Consider the following 9,732-nt stretch of genomic DNA (forward strand, 5'->3'; position numbering starts at 1 on the left):
TGGATGACCATATGGGGCACACCAGGAAGTGAACAATAGCCCAGCACACACACACCTCTGTCCATGGATCACCACATACGGCACACCGGGAAGTGAACAATAGCCCGGCACAAACACCTCCCTGTCCATGGACCACCACATGGGGCACACCGGGAAGTGAACAATAACACAGCACAGATAGCCCTGTCCATGAATCACCACATGGGGCACACCGGGAAGTTAACAATAACACAGCACAGATAGCCCTGTCCATGAATCACCACATGGGGCACACCGGGAAGTTAACAATAGCCCTGCACACATATACCTCCCTGTCCATGGATCACCATATGGGGCACACCGGGAAGTGAACAATAGCCCAGCACACACACACTTCTGTCCATGGATCACCATATGGGGAACACCGGGAAGTGAACAATAGTCCAGCACAATCACCTCCCTGTCCATGGATCACCACATGGGGCACAACGGGAAGTGAACATAACACAGCACAGTTAACCCTGTCCATGAATCACCACATAGGGCACACTGGCAAGTGAACAATAGCCCAGCACACACACACCCCTGTCCATGAATCAAAACATGGGGCATACCAGGAAGTGAACAGCAGCCCAGCACACACACGCCACTGTCCATGGATCACAACATGGGACACACCGGGAAGTGAACAACAGCCCAGCACAGACACACCACTGTCCAAGGATCACCATATGGGACACACCGGGAAGTGAACAATAGCTCAGCACGGACACCTCCCTGTCCATGGATCAGCACATGGGGCACACCAGGAAGTGAACAACAGCCCAGCACACACACAAACTCCCTGTCCATGGATCACAACATGGGACACACCGGGAAGCGAACAACAGCCCAGCACGCACACACCTCCCTGTCCATGGATCACCACATGGGGCACAGGGGGAAGTGAACAATAACACAGCACACACACCACTCTGTCCATGGATCACCACATGGGGCACACCGGGAAGTGAACGATAACACAGCACAGACACCCCTGCCCATGGATTACCACATGGGACACACTGGGAAGTGAACAATAGACCAGCACATACACAACACTGTCCATGGATCATCACAAGGGGCACTTCGGGAAGTGAGCTATAGCTTAGCACACACCTCCCTGTCCATGGATCACCACATGGGGCACATCGGGAAGTGAACAATAGCACAGCAGACACACACCACTCTAACCATGGATCACCACATGGGGCACACCGGGCAGTGAACAATAACACAGCACAGATACCACTGTCCATGAATCACCAAATGGGGCACACCGGGAAGTGAACAATAACCCAGCACACACACACCCCTGTCCATGGATCACCATGTTGGGCACACCAGGAAGTGAACAACAGCCCAGCACAGACTCAGCACTGTCCATGGAAGACCATACGGGGCACACCAGGAAGTGAACAATAGCCCAGCACACACACACTTCTGTCCATGGATCACCACATGGCGCACACTGGGAAGTGAACAATAGCACAGCACAAACACCTCCCTGTCCATGGATCACCACATGGGGCACACCGGGAAGTGAACAATAATCCAGCACACACGCACCCCTGTCCATGGATCACCACATGGAGCACACCGGGAAGTGAACAATAGCCCAGCACACACCCATGTTCTTGATCACCACATGGGGCACACCGGGAAGTGAACAATAATCCACCACACACTTCACTGTCCATGGATCACCACATGGGGCAAACCGGGAAATGAACAGTAACCCAGCACACACGCACCACTGTCCTTGGATCACCACATGGGACACACTGGGAAGTGAACAATAGCCAAGCACACACACCCCTCCCTGTCCATGGATCACCACATGGGGCACATTGGGAAGTGAGCAATAACACAACACACAGACACCTCCCTGTCCATGGATCACCACATGGGGCACGGCGGGAAGTGAACAATAACACAGCACACACACCACTCTGTCCATGGATCACCACATGGGGCACACCGGGAAGTGAACAATAACACAGCACAGACACGCCTGCCCATGGATTACCACATGGGACACACTGGGAAGTGAACAATAGACCAGCACACACACAACACTGTCCATGGATCATCACATGGGGCACTTCGGGAAGTGAGCTATAGCTTAGCACACACCTCCCTGTCCATGGATCACCACATGGGGCACAACGGGAAGTGAACAATAGCACAGCAGACACACACCACTCTGACCATGGATCACCACATGGGGCACACTGGGAAGTGAACAATAGCCCAGCACAGACTCACCACTGTCATGGATGACCATATGGGGCACCCCGGGAAGTGAACAATAATCCACCACACACTTCCCTGTCCATGGATCACCACATGGGGCAAACCGGGAAATGAACAGTAACCCAGCACACACGCACCACTGTCCTTGGATCACCACATGGGACACACTGGGAAGTGAACAATAGCCCAGCACACACACCCCTCCCTGTCCATGGATCACCACATGGGGCACACCAGGAAGTGAACAACAGCCCAGCACACACACAACCTCCCTGTCCATGGTTCACCACATGGAGCACACCGGGAAGTGAACAATAGCCCAGCACACACCCCTGTTCTTGATCACCACATGGGGCACACCGGGAAGTGAACAATAATCCACCACACACTTCCCTGTCCATGGATCACCACATGGGGCAAACCGGGAAATGAACAGTAACCCAGCACACACGCACCACTGTCCTTGGATCACCACATGGGACACACTGGGAAGTGAACAATAGCCCAGCACACACACCCCTCCCTGTCCATGGATCACCACATGGGGCACACCAGGAAGTGAACAACAGCCCAGCACACACACAACCTCCCTGTCCATGGATCACAACATGGGACACACCGGGAAGTGAACAACAGCCCAGCACGCACACACCTCCCTGTCCATGGATCACCACATGGGGCACAGCGGGAAGTGAACAATAACACAGCACAGACACCCCTGCCCATGGATTACCACATGGGACACACTGGGAAGTGAACAATAGACCAGCACACACACAACACTGTCCATGGATCACCACATGGGGCACACCGGGAAGTGAACAATAACACAGCACAGACACCCCTGCCCATGGATTACCACATGGGACACACTGGGAAGTGAACAATAGACCAGCACACACACAACACTGTCCATGGATCATCACATGGGGCACTTCGGGAAGTGAGCTATAGCTTAACACACACCTCCCTGTCCATGGATCACCACATGGGGCACAACGGGAAGTGAACAATAGCACAGCAGACACACACCACTCTAACCATGGATCACCACATGGGGCACACCGGGAAGTGAACAATAACACAGCACAGTTACCTCTGTCCATGGATGACCACATGGGGCACACCGGGCAGTGAACAATAAAACAGCACAGATACCACTGTCCATGAATCACCAAATGGGGCACACCGGGAAGTGAACAATAACCCAGCACACACACACCCCTGTCCTTGGATCACCATGTTGGGCACACCAGGAAGTGAACAATAGCCCAGCACACGCACACCTCTGTCCATGGATCACCACATGGCGCACACTGGGAAGTGAACAATAGCCCAGCACAAACACCTCCCTGTCCATGGACCACCACATGGGACACACTGGCAAGTGAACAACAGCCCAGAACAGACACACCACTGTCCAAGGATCACCATATGGGGCACACCGGGAAGTGAACATCAGCCTAGCACAGACTCACCGCTGTCCATGGATGACCATATCGGGCAGCCGGGAAGTGAACAATAGTCCAGCACACACACCACTCTGTCCATGGATCACCACATGGGGCACACCGGGAAGTGAACAATAACACAGCACAGACACCCCTGCCCATGGATTACCACATGGGACACACTGGGAAGTGAACAATAGACCAGCACACACACAACACTGTCCATGGATCATCACATGCGGCACTTCGGGAAGTGAGCTATAGCTTAGCACACACCTCCCTGTCCATGGATCACCACATGGGGCACATCGGGAAGTGAACAATAGCACAGCAGACACACACCACTCTGACCATGGATCACCACATGGGGCACACTGGGAAGTGAACAATAGCCCAGCACACACCCCTGTTCATGGATCTCCACATGGGGCACACCGGGAAGTGAACAATAATCCAGCACACACGTACCCCTGTCCATGGATCACCACATGGAGCACACCGGGAAGTGAACAATAGCCCAGCACACACCCCTGTTCTTGATCACCACATGGGGCACACCGGGAAGTGAACAATAATCCACCACACACTTCCCTGTCCATGGATCACCACATGGGGCAAACCGGGAAATTAACAGTAACCCAGCACACACGCACCACTGTCCTTGGATCACCACATGGGACACACTGGGAAGTGAACAATAGCCCAGCACACTCACCCCTCCCTGTCCATGGATCACCACATGGGGCACATTGGGAAGTGAGCAATAACACAACACACAGACACCTCCCTGTCCATGGATCACCACATGGGGCACACCGGGAAGTGAACAACAGCCCAGCACACACACAACCTCCCTGTCCATGGATCACAACATGGGACACACCGGGAAGTGAACAACAGCCCAGCACGCACACACCTCCCTGTCCATGGATCACCACATGGGGCACAGCGGGAAGTGAACAATAACACAGCACACACACCACTCTGTCCATGGATCACCACATGGGGCAAACCAGAAGTGAACAATAACACAGCACAGACACCCCTGCCCATGGATTACCACATGGGACACACTGGGAAGTGAACAATAGACCAGCACACACACAACACTGTCCATGGATCATCACATGGGGCACTTCGGGAAGTGAGCTATAGCTTAGCACACACCTCACTGTCCATGGATCACCACATGGGGCACAACGGGAAGTGAACAATAACACAGCAGACACACACCACTCTAACCATGGATCACCACATGGGGCACACCGGGAAGTGAACAATAACACAGCACAGTTACCTCTGTCCATGGATGACCACATGGGGCACACCGGGCAGTGAACAATAACACAGCACAGATACCACTGTCCATGAATCACCAAATGGGGCACACCGGGAAGTGAACAATAACCCAGCACACACACACCCCTGTCCTTGGATCACCATGTTGGGCACACCAGGAAGTGAACAATAGCCCAGCACACACACACCTCTGTCCATGGATCACCACATGGCGCACACTGGGAAGTGAACAATAGCCCAGCACAAACACCTCCCTGTCCGTGGATCACCACATGGGGCACACTGGGAAGTGAACAATAACACAGCACAGATACCCCTGTCCATGGACCACAACATGGGACACACTGGCAAGTGAACAACAGCCCAGAACAGACACACGATTGTCCATGGATCACCATATGGGGCACACCGGGAAGTGAACAACAGCCTAGCACAGACTCACCGCTGTACATGGATGACCATATGGGGCAGCCGGGAAGTGAACAATAGCCCAGCACAAACACCTCCCTGTCCATGGATCACCACATGGGGCACACCGGGAAGTGAACAATAACACAGCACAGATAACCCTGTCCATGAATCACCACATGGGGCACACTGGCAAGTGAACAATAGCCCTGCACACACATACCTCCCTGTCAATGGATCACCACATTGGGCACACCGGGAAGTGAACAGCAGCCCAGCACACACACATAACTGCCCATGGATCACCAAATGAGACACACCGGGAATTGAACAATAGCCCAGCACAAACACGCCCCTGTCCATGGATCAAAACATTGGACACACCGGGAAGTGAGCAATAGCCCAGCACACACACACCCCTGTCCATGTATCAAAACATGGGGCATACCGGGAAGTGAACAGCAGCCCAGCACACACACGCCCCTGTCCATGGATCACGACTTGGGACACACCGGGAAGTGAACAACAGCCCAGCACAGACACACCACTGTCCAAGGTTCACCATATGGGACACACCGGGAAGTGAGCAATAACACAGCACACACACACATTCCTGTCCCTAGATCACCACATGGGACACAATGGGAAGTGAACAATAGACCAGCACACACACATATCCCTGTCCATGGATCACCACATGGGGCACACTGGGAAGTGTACAATAGCTCAGCATGGACACCTCCCTGCACATGGATCACCATATGGGGCACACCGGGAAGTGAACAATAGCCCAGCACACAAACACCCCTGTCCACGGATCACAACATGGGACACACCGGGAAGTGAACAACAGCCCAGCACGCACACACCTCCCTGTCCATGGATCACCACTTGAGGCACACCGGGAAGTGAACAATAAAACAGCACACACGCACCACTCTGTCCATGGATCATCACATGGGGCACACCGGGAAGTGAACAATAGCCCAGCACAAACACCTCCCTGTCCATGGATCACCACATGGGGCACACCGGGAAGTGAACAATAGCCCAGCACAAACACCTCCCTGTCCATGGATCACCACATGGGGCACACCGGGAAGTGAACAATAACACAGCACAGATAACCCTGTCCATGAATCACCACATAGGGCACACTGGCAAGTGAACAATAGCCCTGCACACACATACCTCCCTGTCAATGGATCACCACATTGGGCACACCGGGAAGTGAACAGCAGCCCAGCACACACACATCACTGCCCATGGATCACCACATGAGACACACCGGGAAATTAACAATAGCCCAGCACAAACAAGCCCCTGTCCATGGATCAAAACATTGGACACACCGGGAAGTGAGCAATAGCCCAGCACACACACACCCCTGTCCATGTATCAAAACATGGGGCATACCGGGAAGTGAACAGCAGCCCAGCACACACACGCCCCTGTCCATGGATCACGACTTGGGACACACCGGGAAGTGAACAACAGCCTAGCACAGACACACCACTGTCCAAGGTTCACCATATGGGACACACCGGGAAGTGAACAATAACACAGCACACACACACATCCCTGTCCCTAGATCACCACATGGGACACAATGGGAAGTGAACAATAGACCAGCACACACACATATCCCTGTCCATGGACCACCACATTGGGCACACCGGGAAGTGAGCTATAGCCCAGCACACACACACCTCCCTGTCCATGGATCACCACATGGGGCACACCGGGAAGTGAACAATAATCCAGCACACACTTCCCTGTCCATGGATCACCACATAGGACGCACCGGGAAGTTAACAATACCCAGCACAAACTTCCCTATCCATGGATCAACACATGGGAAACACCGGGAAGTGAACAATAGCTCAGCACACACACACCCCTGTCCATAGATCTCCACATGGGGCACACCGGGAAGTGAACAATAATCCAGCACACACGCACCCCTGTCCATGGATCACCACATGGAGCACACCGGGAAGTGAACAATAGCCCAGCACACACCCATGTTCTTGATCACCACATGGGGCACACCGGGAAGTGAACAATAATCCACCACACACTTCCCTGTCCATGGATCACCACATGGGGAACACCGGGAAATGAACAGTAACCCAGCACACACGCACCACTGTCCTTGGATCACCACATGGGACACACTGGAAAGTGAACAATAGCCCAGCACACACACCCCTCCCTGTCCATGGATCACCACATGGGGCACATTGGGAAGTGAGCAATAACACAACACACAGACACCTCCCTGTCCATGGATCACCACATGGGGCACAGCGGGAATTGAACAATAACACAGGACACGCACACCCCTGTCCATGGATCACCACATGGGACACACCGGGAAGTGAACAATAGACTAGCAAACACACACCTCCCTGCCCATGGATCATCTCATGGGGCACACAGGGAAGTGACCAATAGACTAGCAAACACACACACACAACTGTCCATGGATCACCACATGGGCCACATCGGGAAGTGAACAATAGCCCAGGAGACACACAACACTGTCCATGGATCACCACATGGGGTACACTGGGAAGTGAACAACAAGCCAGCACAGACTCAACACTGTCCATGGATCACCACATGGGGCACACCGGGAAGTGAACAATAACACAGCACAGATAACCCTGTCCATGAATCACCAGATAGGGCACACTGGGAAGTGAACAATAGCCCAGCACACACACCCCTCCCTGTCCATGGATCACCACATGGGGCACACCAGGAAGTGAACAACAGCCCAGCACACACACAACCTCCCTGTCCATGGATCACAACATGGGACACACCGGGAAGTGAACAACAGCCCAGCACGCACACACCTCCCTGTCCATGGATCACCACATGGGGCACAGCGGGAAGTGAACAATAACACAGCACAGACACCCCTGCCCATGGATTACCACATGGGACACACTGGGAAGTGAACAATAGACCAGCACACACACAACACTGTCCATGGATCACCACATGGGGCACACCGGGAAGTGAACAATAACACAGCACAGACACCCCTGCCCATGGATTACCACATGGGACACACTGGGAAGTGAACAATAGACCAGCACACACACAACACTGTCCATGGATCATCACATGGGGCACTTCGGGAAGTGAGCTATAGCTTAGCACACACCTCCCTGTCCATGGATCACCACATGGGGCACAACGGGAAGTGAACAATAGCACAGCAGACACACACCACTCTAACCATGGATCACCACATGGGGCACACCGGGAAGTGAACAATAACACAGCACAGTTACCTCTGTCCATGGATGACCACATGGGGCACACCGGGCAGTGAACAATAAAACAGCACAGATACCACTGTCCATGAATCACCAAATGGGGCACACCGGGAAGTGAACAATAACCCAGCACACACACACCCCTGTCCTTGGATCACCATGTTGGGCACACCAGGAAGTGAACAATAGCCCAGCACACGCACACCTCTGTCCATGGATCACCACATGGCGCACACTGGGAAGTGAACAATAGCCCAGCACAAACACCTCCCTGTCCATGGACCACCACATGGGACACACTGGCAAGTGAACAACAGCCCAGAACAGACACACCACTGTCCAAGGATCACCATATGGGGCACACCGGGAAGTGAACATCAGCCTAGCACAGACTCACCGCTGTCCATGGATGACCATATCGGGCAGCCGGGAAGTGAACAATAGTCCAGCACACACACCACTCTGTCCATGGATCACCACATGGGGCACACCGGGAAGTGAACAATAACACAGCACAGACACCCCTGCCCATGGATTACCACATGGGACACACTGGGAAGTGAACAATAGACCAGCACACACACAACACTGTCCATGGATCATCACATGGGGCACTTCGGGAAGTGAGCTATAGCTTAGCACACACCTCCCTGTCCATGGATCACCACATGGGGCACATCGGGAAGTGAACAATAGCACAGCAGACACACACCACTCTGACCATGGATCACCACATGGGGCACACTGGGAAGTGAACAATATCCCAGCACACACCCCTGTTCATGGATCTCCACATGGGGCACACCGGGAAGTGAACAATAATCCAGCACACACGTACCCCTGTCCATGGATCACCACATGGAGCACACCGGGAAGTGAACAATAGCCCAGCACACACCCCTGTTCTTGATCACCACATGGGGCACACCGGGAAGTGAACAATAATCCACCACACACTTCCCTGTCCATGGATCACCACATGGGGCAAACCGGGAAATTAACAGTAA

This window comes from Chiloscyllium punctatum, chromosome 34, assembly GCF_047496795.1.
Source record: "Chiloscyllium punctatum isolate Juve2018m chromosome 34, sChiPun1.3, whole genome shotgun sequence".
Classification (NCBI taxonomy): domain Eukaryota; kingdom Metazoa; phylum Chordata; class Chondrichthyes; order Orectolobiformes; family Hemiscylliidae; genus Chiloscyllium; species Chiloscyllium punctatum.